At 41.1% G+C, this 14,891-nt stretch overlaps 1 protein-coding gene across 3 annotated transcripts in view; it reads right to left on the reverse strand.

The window, feature by feature from the left end:
• Window positions 1–3,540: 3,540 nt before the first annotated feature.
• Window positions 3,541–14,891, reverse strand: part of SAMD12 (sterile alpha motif domain containing 12) — a 463,668-nt gene continuing 452,317 nt past the window's right edge. Inside the window, exons 7-9 of one of the 3 annotated variants that reach the window (XR_011376884.1) lie at window positions 10,167–10,223; window positions 10,030–10,071; window positions 3,541–3,631 (exon numbers count right to left, since the gene is read on the reverse strand). The gene's annotated coding sequence lies outside the window, so the exon portion shown is untranslated. The remainder of the gene's footprint in view (window positions 3,632–10,029; window positions 10,072–10,166; window positions 10,224–14,891) is intronic. The other 2 variants (XR_009559689.1, XR_009559688.2) reach the window with 2 other exon arrangements.

The following is a 14,891-nucleotide window of genomic DNA, read 5'->3' on the forward strand; positions in this document are numbered from 1 at the left end:
TTTTCACAAAAGTAGAACAAATAATCCTAAAATTTATATAGAACCACAAAAGGCCCCAGAGAGCCAATGCAATCTTGAGAAAGAAGAAAAAAAAACTGGAGGTATCATGCTCACAGACTTGAAACTATACTACAAAGCTATAGTAATCAAAACAGTTTAGCACTGACACAAAAACAGACACATAGCTCAATGGAACAGAAGACAGAGCCCTGAAATAAGCCCATGCCCCTGTGGTCAGTTAATTTATGACAAAGGAGGCAAGAATATACTATGGGGAAAAGATAGTCCCTTCAATAAGTTGTGGTGGGAAAACTGGACAGGTACATGCAAAAAAAAGATATTGGGCCACTTTCTTACACCATATACAAAAATAACTTCAAGATGGATTCAAGACTTAAATGTAAGACGTGAAACCATAAAACCCCTGGAAGAATACAAAGGCAGTATGCTCTTTGACATCAGTGTTAACAATATTTTTTTTGAATATGTCTCCTCCAGCAAGGGCAAAAGCAACAAAAACAAAAATAAGTAGGACTACTTCCAACTAAAAAGCTTTTGCCCAGTGAAGGAAACTATCAACAAAATGAAAAGGCAATGTACAGAATGGGAGAAAATATTTGCAAACGATATATCTGATAAGGTGTTGATATCCAAAATATGTTAAGAACTCATACAACTCAATATCAAAAACAAACAACTGGAGTAAAAAATAGGTAGAAGATCTGGAGACATTTTCCCAAGAAGACATACAAATGACCAACGGCACTTGAAAAGGTGCTCAGCACCACTAATCATCAGGGAAACACAAATCAAAACCACAATGAAATATCACCTCACACTTGTCAGAACAGCTATCATCAAAAAGACAAGAAACTACAAGTGTTGGTGAGGATGTGGAGAAAAGGGAACACGTGTGCACTATTGGTTGAAATGTAAATTGGTGCAGCCACTATGGAAAACAGTATAGAGGTTCCTCAAATATCTGAAAATAGAACTAACATATGACCCAGCAATTTCACTTCTTGGGTATTTATTTGAAGAAAATGAAAACACTAATTTGGAAAGATTTATGTACCCCTATGCTAATTTCAGCACTATTTACAATAGCCAAGTTATGGAAGAAATGCTTGTCTATTGATAGATGAATGGATAAAGAAGATGTGATTGATATATATATATATATATATATATATATATATATATATATATATATATATATATATATACACACATACACGTGAGGACCTGTAGGGTATTATGCTGAGTGAAAAACGTCAGAGAAAAGTAAATACCATATGATTTCACTTACATGTGGAATGTAAAAAACAAAACAAACAAACAAAACAAAACAGAAATAGAATCACAGATACAGAGAACAAACTGGTAGTTGCCACAGGGGAGGGAGGTTGGGGGACAGATGAAAGAGGAGAAGGGGATTAAGAGGTACAGACTTCCAGTTAATAAAATAAATAAGTCATGGGGATGTAATGTACACATAGGGAATATAGTCAGTACTGTGGTGATCATTTCATAATGTATAAAAATATTAAGTCACTATGTTGTACACCTGAAACTAATAGAATCCTGTATGTTAGTTATAACTCAATTTAAAAAAAACGAAGCCAGGGTTTCTCCAGCTTCCCATTTTGCCATCTTTAATGTGTCGGTAAAGTCTGCAATAATGCCACAGTATGGCTACACCAGCCCTAGGCATTTTATTCTCACATAACCCAACCAAAAGCAGAAAGAAAGAGGAGCCACAACAGCTTCTGCCTGTGCCACTCTCTCTCTTATTAAAGAGGAAAATTACACAGAACATCCCCTCCCCAGCATTCTCTTTACATTTCATTGACCAGAAGTGGGTCAATGCTACCAATCACCAGCAAAAGAGAACACAATGACCATGGCTGGCTGTATTAGTCTGGGCTCTCCAGAGAAACGGAATCAATAGAGAAAAAGAATATATATGTGTATATAATTATATATATTTTTATATATAAAGAGATTTATCATAAGGAATTGGCTCACGTGGTTATGGAAGCTGACAAATCCCGAGTCTGCAGTCAGCAAGCTGGAGGCCCAGGAGAGCTAATGGCATAAGATCCAGTCTGAGTCCAAGTCTAAGTCTGAAGGCGGAAGACCAATGTCCCAGCTCTAAAATAGGCAGAGAGAGAGGATTTTCTTTTACTCTGCCCCTTTGATCTAGGCAGGCCATCACTGGATTGGATGAGGCCCAGCCACACTGAGGAGGACAATCTACTTTACTAAATCAACTGATTCAAGTGTTAAATCTCATTCAGAAACACCCTTATAGACATACCCAGTTTAACCAAATATCTGGGCACCCCATGGCCCAGTCAAGTTGACACAAAATTAACCATCACAGCAGCTTAGACTAAGAATAATCCAACAGAGCTGAGCCTCCTTTTCCTAGCATGTCCCTGCTCAATAGACAAACAAAATTTGGATTGTGTTAACAAGAAAGAAAGGTGGGATATTGGATAGGCCACAGATAGTTTATTTTGCAGTCGTTTATGTGCTTATGAAAATTAAGCTTTTAAAAGTGGGTTAATGGACACCAAGGGGGGGAAGTGGCGGGGTGGGGGTGGGATGAACTGGGAGATTGGGACTGTCATGTATACACTAATATGTATAAAATGGATAACTAATAAGATCCTGCTGTATAAAAAATAAATACAATAAAATTCAAAAATAAATTTAAAAAAAAAGTGGGTTAACCACAAACCCCAAACAAGTTTGGATGACAGTCGTATGACTGACTCTCTGGGACATCATAAAACAAGATATATATTATTGTAGAAAATTCAGAAAGTGTGGATAAGCAAAAAGATGATAAAAATGAACTGATATTCCATTATCAAGTGACCACCAGTGTTAAAATTTCCTTACGTACACTTCCAACATTTTTCCATTCATATTAACACATTTTTAAAGAAAAGTGAGAACATATTGAAAAATACTATTTTGCAATTGAAATTCTCTCCTACACTGTACTTCACACATTTTTCCATATTGACCTCTACAGCTGTACTGCATGATTTTTTTCTTTTTGCGCTTATATAGTTGTTCCACATTTTGCATAAGCAATCCCTTATTGGACATTTAACTTATGAAGATATTTCTACATAAAAAGGGACCCTGTCGCTCAGAACTTTGCAATATTCAGAGTTTCTCATACTCTGGTGAAGGCTCCCCATTTATAGCAGTGCCCCTGGTTCCAGCAACTGGGAATGCACAATTCTAGAGCGTTCTTTCGATTTCTTTGAATACTTTCTTCCTTAGTGTGATATTATTAGTTGTGTGTGAACTGCTCCTATCCTCAACTAAAGTTTCCAGAGCATTAACAGGATTGAAGACCCATTCCCTACAACTGCTCCATACCAACTCTTGAGGCAATGGCAGAGGAACCTGGCAAAATGCAATACAGTTGGGCTTCCCTGGCGGCGCAGTGGTTGAGAGTCCGCCTGCCGATGCAGGGGACACGGGTTCGTGCCCCGGTCCAGGAGGATCCCACATGCCGCGGAGTGGCTAGGCCCGTGAGCCATGGTCTCTGAGCCTGCGCGTCCGGAGGCTGTGCTCCGCAATGGGAGAGGCCACAGCAGTGAGAGGCCTGCGTACAGCAAAAAAAAAAAAAAAAAAAAAAAAAATGCAATACTGTTAGCAGGGCTCATAGTGAGTTTCTAGAACAGGTACTTCTAGAAACCTGGATGGCATCCTCTGAGCCCCAAATTACAAATGGCTAGTCCAACACTTGCTACATTCAACAGCTCTTCAGGGCTACTTTCTGGAACCACCCTAAATTCTCCCCTTCTATCACAACCATTGGAGCCAAATGTAGTTTTTAATCCTAGGAGTTGTAGTGGATAGATTTACTTAGACATATTTTCATTACCAAGACTATAGTTAACGTTTGGGTGATTCCATAATGTGACCACCTATCAGGTCAGTATGTATTTATTATGTATTTTGGGGTGAGAGAGATTACCTGTCATGCATAGCATACATTACATTAATTAATTGGAACTGTACAATTTTATCTGAATAATTTCCACTTTGACAAAATTGGCATTTTCATCACCTATTTATTACATTCTCTCTTTTTTATGTTCTTACTTCTCTTTCTAAGATTTCTTATGACTATTAAAATAGGGTCATAGAAGTCAAGCACCTAGCTCAGTGCCCCATGTAGAAAGCACTCAGTAAAGGATATTTCCCTTTCCTTTGCTGCTTTTGTAAGATGTTATAGTTTACAAAGCATTTTGATGTACATCATTCGTTTGGTCTTCTTGACCCTGAGAGGGAGGTGACACTCTAAATCCATTCCATATATGAGAAAGTATTTAAATCTAGCTGCGACAGACCTACTTCCTTTTTTAGATCACAAATTATTTCGAGACAAATACCTGTATTTCTTTCTGTATTTCTTTCTTTCAAATAGCTCAACAAGTCAGGGTTCAATGAATGACACATGGCAACAGTGAGAATGTTTTTTCCTATTGAAATCCACCTTAAAAGGGGGTGGTCGTTGCTTTTTGCCTCCAGAAATTTTGCTGCTGATAGAAAAAGACAAAGTACCCTTTCTAATGTGAATTTATGGAATGAATGTCTGCCCATAAAAAATTATTCTCCAGCTTGGAGCAATTAAAGTGGTCTCTCTCCTCTCCAAATTAATGTAATTAATACTACAGTCCTGGCTGTTTATCATGTCTTGATAATATCATAAGGGAATGAAAATATTGGCTCTTTTATCCCTTTAAATAGCTGAGATGAAACTGTTGGAGCTCTAATGTTACAACAGCTGTTTCTCATGTCCCAGAATATAATTGGTTGGTACTGAGGTTACTAAATTGTAAGAAATTGACTTTGGTTTCATGCTTGCCTACTTCTGGAGAAGGGAGAGATGGGAAATGTTAGCTTTCTCTTGTAATGAAAAGACAAAACCTTCCCCAATGAAACGGCAGCTTCCAGGTCTCATCTGTACAATTTTCTTTACTAACGTACTGTCTTTGGGTTTGCTGGATAACACGGCTGGGAAAGCAGGACCATTCTAGCTTTCCTCGTAATTGGCTCGCAACCCAACACAGCTGGTCAAAATGCATCACGGCTTTCCCACGAGGGCTTCTTTCTGGAAGTAACTGTAAAGTGGTCTGGTCTCCCATGGCAAACTCAGTGTGGGATTTGAGATCGTAATGATCCCAAATAATTTGTAGAAGGGTGACTATTTTATCTGAATATCTTTATTGCTTAGGGACGTGGTTCTCAAAGTGTTGTCCCTGGATCAGTACCACCAGCATCACCTAGGAATGTGCAGATTCCCAGGCCCACCCTCGAAACTCTGGAAGGGGGTGGATCCAGCAATCTACGGCAATCTACGGTTTAACAAGCTTTCCAAGTGATTCTGATACACAGTAAACTGAAACCCACTGGCTTAGAGTATAACCAGGTTTTCCTAGTTGTGACAGCCCACCACCAGCTTATTTATTGCTTAACCTCCATCAGTGTCTCAAGGTATGGAGCACGTTCCTTTATACCAACGTCCTGAGAGCAAGCTCAGTCCCTCACTCACTGTCGCTCTCATTTCCTTGTTAACTTCCGGAGTCGCAGGGCCCTGCCTCTCAATCTTTACTGGACACACGAATCATGTGGAGATCTTGTAAAAAGTGCAGATTCTGATTCAGCATGGTTAGAGTGGGGCCTGAGATCCTGCATTTCCAACAAGCCCCCCAGTGACAGTGCTGCTGGTCCAGAGACCACACAGAAACGACTGGCGAAGTGATTGGAGGAGCGGGCAGTCTAATTGTGAAATCAAGTATACACAGGAACAAACTACAAACAATCCTAAAAGACTTGCCAGCTGGTCCGTACAAAGTGAGAGATCTAAACAGTGAATATTATAAGAGTTTGTCAGGTTGGGCCTTGAAGGAGCTTGGACAAGGATCTTTCTTTCCATTGCAAGAAGGTTCTTCGTATCTGCTTTCTTCCTCCATGTGTACCCGGGATCCTCCTTCCTCCTCCTTCCTTTCCCTCCTCCTCCCCACCCCCACTCTGTTCACCTGCCCAGTCCTTTCAATCTGAAGCTGGCTTCTCTGTTGATGCTCACATCGGTTCTCAGGAACTGAAGGGCCGGAACCAGTACCAAACCTATGGAACGGATCTAATGGGAAAGTCACAAGGTGAAATTTAAGGGGAAGACCGAACTTTACTACCGAGAGAACTTTTTCCAGTTGCAAATCCAGATGCTCACCATTGAGTTCTGATTTCCCTGGTGTTCTCAATCCAATGAGGTATAGCTTCTCCATCCGTTAGGCTCTCTCCTTAGATTGGAAAGAAATCAAGTATGCGTTGGATTTTTCCAGCAGCTTCCAGACTGGCAAGTTTCCTTTAACCTTTGAAAGTTAATTTGAGGTTTCCCTTTGAGAAAACCTGGTGGTGTGCACAGCTGATGTCTTTGCTCCTGAATCTGGCTCTGCTAGCCCATCTGCAGCTATGTAAATTGGGGGAGGGGAAGTCACTTTGATGCCTGCTGTGAAATAATGGCAGGAGACTTGAGGAGATGTGAAATGTAAAGTAAAAGTGTGATCAGTCAGCAAAGAAGAAAACCCAGGGCTTCCGGTTTGAACAAATTCCTCGACAAGTTTCTTTCTGCCTCCTCTTCTCCTCCATTTCTTTGGTAATAAGCGTTCTTCCTCCACCAGAACGTGCATTCCCACTTCCAGTAATGCTTGTCATTGCCCTATAGACATTGGGTTATGCAGGTGGTAGGAGAAGTATCAGCTTAAATTGAAGAACAGAGGTTCTCCCTCTGTGCTGTGTCCTTATGCTCTACAAGCTAGCATAGTGCCATCCAACAAATATTAAGAATACACATGAGGGAATCAAAACTACAATGAGATACCACTTCACACTGGTCAGAGTGGTCATCATTAAAAAGTCTACAAATAACAAGTGCTGGAGAGAGTGTGGAGAAAAGGGAACCCCCTACACTGTTAGTGGGAATGTAAATAGGTACAGCCACTATGGAGAACAGTATGGAGATTCCTCAAAAAAACTAAAAATAGAGTTGCCATATGATCCAGCAATCCCACTCCTGAGCATATATCCGGACAAAACTGTAATTCGAAAAGATACGTGCACCCCAGTGTTCATTGCAGCACTATTCACAATAGCCAAGACATGGAAACAACCTAAATGCCCAATGACAGATGAGTCAAGATGTGCTACATATATTCAATGGAATATTACTCAGTCATAAAAAGAATGAAATAATGCCATTTGCAGCAACATAGATGGAACTAGAGATTATCATACTGAGTGAAGTAAGTCAGAAAGACAAAGACAAATACCATATGATATCACTTAAACGTGGAATCTAAAATTTGACACAAATGAACTTACTTAGGAAACAGAAACAGACTCACAGACATAGAGAACAGACTTGTTTCGAAGGGAGAGGAGAGGTGAAGGAGGGATGTATTGGGAGTTTGGGCTTAGCAGATGCAAACTACTATATAGAGAATGGATAAACAAGGTCCTACTGTATAGCACAGGGAACTATGTTCAATATCCTGTGATAAACCATAATGGAGAAGAATATGAAAAAGAATGTATATATATATGTATAACATTTTTCTGTACAGCAGAAATTAACACAACATAATAAATCGACTATACTTCTATAAATTTTTTTTAAGTTAAAAAAAAGAATACACATGGGGGTAGTTGCAGAAGTAGTAGAAAGCATTTCTCTTGCCCTTGGAGATAATTTTTTTTTTCTTTTTGTGGAATGAAGATTAGAGAGGAAAGTTAAGTATCAACATTAGGCAAAATGAATCAACAAGAAGAGGTATGGGACAGACACCTTCTTGGAATGGAGGAATCAGAGACAGGGTGAGAATGGAGGTGAAAGTTGAGCCTTGAATGATAAGGAAGGAGGCAGCATGGAGTGGTGATAAGAACATGGGTCTTAGAAGGTGTTTCCTGACTACCCAATAGCAAATGAGCGACTTAGGCCGGCTATAGTCAATGAATATCCAAGTGAGATGGTGTATAGCAGTACCTCGTAGGTCAGGAAATAAGCACAGGAAATAGAAACCACCCCAGGTATTTCAAGCAGAATAGGACTTAAAGTAGGGAAATAAGTGGGTACAACATGGCAGGAAGGACAGCAGGAACTGAAAACAGGGGCCACCCCTAGGCTTCAAGCCTTCTCTTGCAGCTGCCACCTCCAGTTCAGGAAGCTGCGGGAGAGCACTTTCACCATCACAGCTGCTCCACAGCCTCAAATCTCATTCCCAGACCAGCTTCCCTGGTCCCTGCACGAACTCCCATTTGATGATCATGTGTGCATCAGCCAGTGCCAGCCCTGAAGAGGACGGTACTTCTCCCTTCCACTTTCTAATCTCACGAGAGTACATCTCATTGACGGATCCTACATTGCAGCTAGACTTAACAACAAGGAGAGACTGGGGAATGTAGTTTTTAGCTTTCTGCCCATGTGACAGAAGGTAAACTGGAGATAGAGGTGGTAGACAGGGATGCTAACAATATCTAGTGTAAGTGGTGCAGTGCAGAGAATCAACAAATGCTAGTCTGCATTAGAGGAACAAATCGTGTTGGGTGAAGTCAGCCCAGAGATTGGTGTCAGGGTTTTGGTAGATAAAAAATATTTCCTTTAAGCTGAAGGGAACTCCAGTGATAGAAGGAAAGGACCGTCACAAGAAACTAGCAGAGAAGGAACATAATTGCATATTTCTCCCATTCATCCAATGAAAACTAACAATAATTTTCCTTTCTCTCTGGCTAGGATAGTGAAAATAATATCACGGCTTGCTCATTCCCTGAAGCTGGACCCCATATCTTTCTCCTGCTTACCCACAGAAAGGCTGAAGCCCGTTTCCATTAGCTCTCTTTCAGGCTCTATCAGCTGGGACCTTCCCCTTCCTGCTCAACCCCCTAGGGCGATAAGCACATTTTCCAGCAGCTCTGGAGTCATGGCTGCTTACAGAGACTGTGCCAATCTAAACAAGTCCAGCTGGAAGGCGCTGCTCGCAAGGTTTCCTTCCCCCTTCCCTCCACCCAGCTGAAACCACAGGGGCTTTTGAACCTCATGACCAGCAGAAGCAAGAGAAGCAAGTCTCATTTCCCTAGGGAAGAGCACAGAGCTATCAGAATGGCCCTGGTTCTATTCTTTCAAAAACGTAGACACCCTTGAAAATAGCACAAGTAGAAGAATAAACAATAATTGAAGTGGAAGGATAGTATCAATACATGATACTGTAAAATGAGAGTGCAGCCAGAGTGTTTTCACTCTTTCACCTCAACCTACCCTCCGAAATCAGGGAATTTGTCTGTCTTACGTACTGCTGTTTCCTTGTGCCCAGAACAGTATCTGAAATGTAATGGGCAAGACTCTTGTTGAGATGGAGGGCATTGTTCTGCAGAGAGGTTAGCGCTCAGCAAATAATTTGGCACTTAGAATTTGCTCCCCTGAATTCCGTAGCCTCTTTTGCAGTTTGGTTGGTCTCTATGATTAGTTCTGGCCAATAGGCTGTGAGTGGAAATGACATCTGTCATGTCTAGACCAGGCCAGTTAAACCCTCTGAGCTTTCTCCATCTTTCTTTTCCTTCCCTGCCGCAATCTTGGAAACCATGTTTTGATCCAATGCAGAAAAACTCTGACCCTCTGAGTCACTGGAGGCCTCCCCCTGCCTCACTGATCTGTATCAGATTTAACATGAGTGAGAAATAGAGTTTTACTGGGCTAACTTACTGAGGTTTCAGAGCTTATCGAAGCATGGCCTAGACTATTTTAACTAATAGACATTGAGTCATTCATACGTTAATTCGACAGATATAATTGAGCGCTCCAGAGTGTTAGTCACAGGGGCAAGAGGACATTTAGAGATTGGCATAAAAGATAAGAAGCAAAAAAAAAAAAAAAAAAAAGATAAGAAGCTATAGAAGCAAATTCTGAGATTGTGAAATTCAAGAGACGTCATCAACACTTACCTGACTCAGGTTTTATGAAAGTCTTAGGATTTCAGTAGCTATCTGTACAATGGAATAGAAATACTTAGTAATGTGAGACTGCCATATACTGAGAGAAGACTCAAAAATGAAAACAACTTCTCTACATCTTTACGTACCTTACATTTTACAAAGGCTGTCCCATGCACGATCCCACTAGATTCTTCTCCATAATCCTGTGAGGATAGCAAGTTAAGTATTATTCTTCCTATTTTACCATGGTGAAAAAGGAAGCTTAGAAAAGGGAGGGCCAGATAGCTCATCTGTGACAGAATCTAGTCTCAAACAAAGGTCTTCAGCTTTGAAGTCAATGTTCTACAGACCAAACTGCATCCCTATAGACACTCTGATATTTAACTTTTCATTATGCAAATATACAAGTGCAGAAACTGAGATGTAGGTTAAGGGGACAGAAATGAGGTCCAAAGAACTCTGGTGATAGTTTCTTTTTTTTTTTAAAACATCTTTATTGGAGTATGATTGTTTTACAATGGTGTGTTAGTTTCTGCTTTATAACAAAGTGAATCAGTTATACATATACATATGTTCCCATATCTCTTCCCTCTTGCATCTCCCTCCCTCCCACCCTCCCTATTCCACCCCTCTAGGTGGTCACAGAGCACCGAGCTGATCTCCCTGTGCTATGCGGCTGCTTCCCACTAGCTATCTATTTTACGTTTGGTAGTGTATATATGTCCATGCCACTCTCTCACTTTGTCCCAGCTTACCCTTCCCCCTCCCCATATCCTCAAGTCCATTCTCTAGTAGGTCTGTGTCTTTATTCCCGTCTTACCACTAAACCATAATTCAAAAAGAGTCATGTACCAAAATGTTCATTGCAGCTCTATTTACAATAGCCAGGACATGGAAGCAACCTAAGTGTCCATCAACAGATGAATGGATAAAGAAGATGTGGCACATATATACAATGGAATATTACTCAGCCACAAAAAGAAACAAAATTGAGTTATTTGTAGTGAGGTGGATGGACCTAGAGTCTGTCATACAGAGTGAAGTAAGTCACAAAGAGAAAAACAAATACTGTATGCTAACACATATATATGGAATCTAAGAAAAAAAAAGGTCTGGTGATAGTTCTGACATAGAGTAAGAACGTTAGTTCTGATTCTGTGAGTAATAGAAACCATACGGATCGTAAATGGAGCATCTTCATAGGCAATTTGTCTTTGCTAAGCTACCTGACTCCATGAAAACTATTAAGGATGTGAGCAAGAAAGAAAGACCAGATTTGGACATTCAGATGTAGAGAACCAAGTCCAAGGAGCAGAATAAAGGAGGGTTAGGAAGAGTCGTGGTCCTGAACATGGTCCTGGTCATCCTTTATGAAGTTTCTAGAAAATTTTGGAAAATAGCCTCTCCCTGGGACAATTCTCAATGGCGTAAGTCGTAGGATGACAACTCCAGCTCCTTTTACCATGAAACAATACCTCTTTAGGCTAAGCAGCTGATAGCCACACTAATCTGGTACCCCCAACTAACGATTCCCACTACATAGTTGAAAGTTTAAGAAACACATGAAAATGTTGGCACCCAATTAGGAAAGTCTTTTGCAGGTCAGCCGCAGAGGGAGGCTGTGCATCTCTTCCAGGTCCTTGAACCTCTTGTTCCCACTGTCAAAATTAACAAATGCTAGAAGCAGACTCTGACTATTCAACAATGGATGATCCATGAACTGAAAGGACATTAACCTTTTAAGAATCAACCTCAGCATTAATTTTGCATCCAAATCCTACTTTTATCTCTATGCGGAGTCTATTTCAGCAGCTTTGCTTATATTCCTCTAGAAGTTTCCTCTTGCCTTATATCATCTGATGCCTCTCAATCCTTTAAATCCTAACTCAAGTTTCTCTTCTAGAAACCTTCTCCTGACCATCCCTGCCCACTAAAGACCATACATCTATCCATTCAGTTCATATCTATTGAGTGCTTGCTTTATTGGATAAACTGTGCTAGGTGCTAGGATCCCTATGGTAAGTTGGATAGCTTACATCCATGGGCTGGATTCCAGACCAGAGTGTTTGCTTCCTACTCTCTGTTTCTACAACAAATTCAGTCACTCCTATATTGCCCCTTACTGCGGACATGAATTCTTGGCTACCTTTGCCCAGGTAAGTTCTTCGATGGCATGGACCATTCCTGTCTTGTACATTTCTGATTCCTACAGTGCCAGGCAAAGAAGTGGGCTGCTTGATGAATATACCTATTGATGTATATAAGTGACTAATATCATCCAGTGTCACATAGCTTGTAGGGGAGAGACAGAGAGAGAAGAGAGTGAGGGAAGAACAGGCGTGTTTCAACTTGGTCTGCCTAGAGCACAGATCCAGAGATTTGTTAGAATGATGAATAATCTATCACAGGCAACCAGCACCTGATTATTGCCAGTCTTATGAAGGAAGTGTGATGGGGAACCTCTTCTGGTTGAATAAATTACCTTATACTACTTGTTTAAGCTTACCCATAGACATGACACTGTGAAACTCATGGCATTTTAAAAAAACGAATTCCCAAAGATTGACTTGAGTTGTATGTTTTGGGAGCATGCTGAAGACCTGTGATTACCTGTACATCTGACATGGGGAATTACCTGGGCTGGGCAAAACCAACAGACACACAGTACCTAAGAGTTGCAAATCCTCTTCCTTTTAGATAATGTTCTTTCAGAACTTCTTATCTACAGAATTAGTTATATAGGATCCCAAGTCAAGTTGCATAAAATTTTTTTTTCCACAAAAGTAAAAAAACATTTGACTATGGGATGAAGATTATTTTTAAAGCCAGAAGAGAACTTTAGGGTTAAACTCATCCCAAACCCTCATTTCACACATAAGGAAACTGAAGCATAAATAACCTAAATGTCTCACCAAAGATCAAACAATCGATTGGTATCAGAAGCTGAATAAAAATGTAGAACTTGGACTTCCCTGGAGGTCCAGTGGTTGGGACACTGCGCTTCCACTGCAGGGAGCACGGGTTCAATCCTGGTTGGGGAATTAGGATCCTGTATGCTGTGCAGTACGGCCAAAAAATAGAATAAAAAATAGAAACAAAAATGTGATGCTCACCTGTGCCCTTTATACGACATATCACAGTGTCCTATGTTAGGAAGTACTGCCTGCTGGCAAAGTGTGCCTTCTCTCTGTCAATGCCCAGGCTGATGGAGGTCAGTGGTGTACTTCTAGAAATGTGGAGTACAGACCTCAAAGAATCTATAGCAAGGAGGGTCCAAATCAGACCTATAAGAATTCATCTCCAACTTCCCAGACAGGGGAAAGGTGAGAGTGGGCCAAACAGAGAGGAAAGGATGTAGAGTCTAGAAAACGAGACACTATCCTGAAGTGCTATAGGAGACAGAAGACAGGAAACATGGGGAGGACCAAGGTCTACGCACAGCCATTTCCCAGTTCCCCTGGTCTAGATTAGAGCCCCTTTTTTGTAATGAGATGGATAGACCTAGAGCCTGTCATACAGAGTGAAGTAAGTCAGAAAGAGAAAGACAAATACCGTATGCTAACACATATATATGGAATTTAAGAAAAAAAGGTCATGAAGAACCTAGGGGTAAGACTGGAATAAAGACACAGACCTACTAGAGAATGGACTTGAGGATATGGGGAGCGGGAAGGGTAAGCTGGGACAAAACGAGAGAGAGGCATGGACATATATACACTACCAAATGTAAGGTAGATAGCTAGTGGGAAGCAGCCGCATAGCATAGGGAGATCAGCTCAGTGGTCTTTGACCACCTAGAGGGGTGGGATAGGGAGGGTGGGAGGGAGGGAGACGTAAGAGGGAAGAGTTATGGGAACATATGTATATGTATAACTGATTCACTTTGTTATAAAGCAGAAACTAACACACCATTGTAAAGCAATTATACTCCAATAAAGATGTAAATCAAATAAAACAAAATAGATAAATAAAAAAAATAAATATCCCCTTGTGTTTGTTTCCTGTGACTGATATAAAAACTTATCACAAACTTGCTGGCTGAAAACAATAGAAATGTGTTCTCACAGTTCTGGAGGCCAGATGCCCAAACTGTTGGCAGTGTCCATTCAGGGCCCACCCAGATAACCCAGTGTTGTCTCTTCATTTCAAGATCCTCGGCCTAATCACATCCGCAAAGACCCTTTTTTTTCCAAATAAAGTCACATTCACAGACACCAGGGATTTGACATGGACGTCTTTGGGGAGGGAGGCAGTTTGTGGACCACCACACCCCTTCGCTTGGTTAATTATTATTATTTCTTTTTTATAAATTTATTTATTTTACTTTTTTATTTTTGGCTGTGTTGGGTCTTCGTTGCTGCACATGGGCTTTCTCTAGTTGCAGCAAGCGGGGGCTACTCCTCGTTGTGGTGAGCGGGCTTCCCATTGTGGTGGCTTCTCTTACTGTGGAGCACGGGCTGTAGGCACACGGGCTCAGTAGTTGTGGTTTGCAGGCTCAGTAGTTGTGGCGCACGGGCTTAGTTGCTCTGCGGCATGTGGGATCTTCCCGGACCAGGGCTCGAACCCGTGTCCCTTGTACTGGCAGGCGGATTCTTAACCACTGCGCCACCAGGGAAGTCCCTGGTTAATTATTTTTGATAACCTCCACCCCCACTGTGAGGGTCCAGGAGGACATAAGCCTTAAGCCTTCTCTGCTTTATTCACCACTGCTTCCAAAGCACCTGGCATAGTAAATATTTAATAAGTGTTTGGGGAATAAAAGGAAGGAGGGAGGGAAGGAAGGAAGGAAGGAAGGAAGGAAGGAAGGAAGGAAGGAAGGAAGGAAGGAAGGAAAGAAGGAAGGGAGGGAGGGAGGGAGGGAGGAAGGAAAA

This window comes from Globicephala melas, chromosome 17, assembly GCF_963455315.2.
Source record: "Globicephala melas chromosome 17, mGloMel1.2, whole genome shotgun sequence".
Lineage (NCBI taxonomy): Eukaryota > Metazoa > Chordata > Mammalia > Artiodactyla > Delphinidae > Globicephala > Globicephala melas.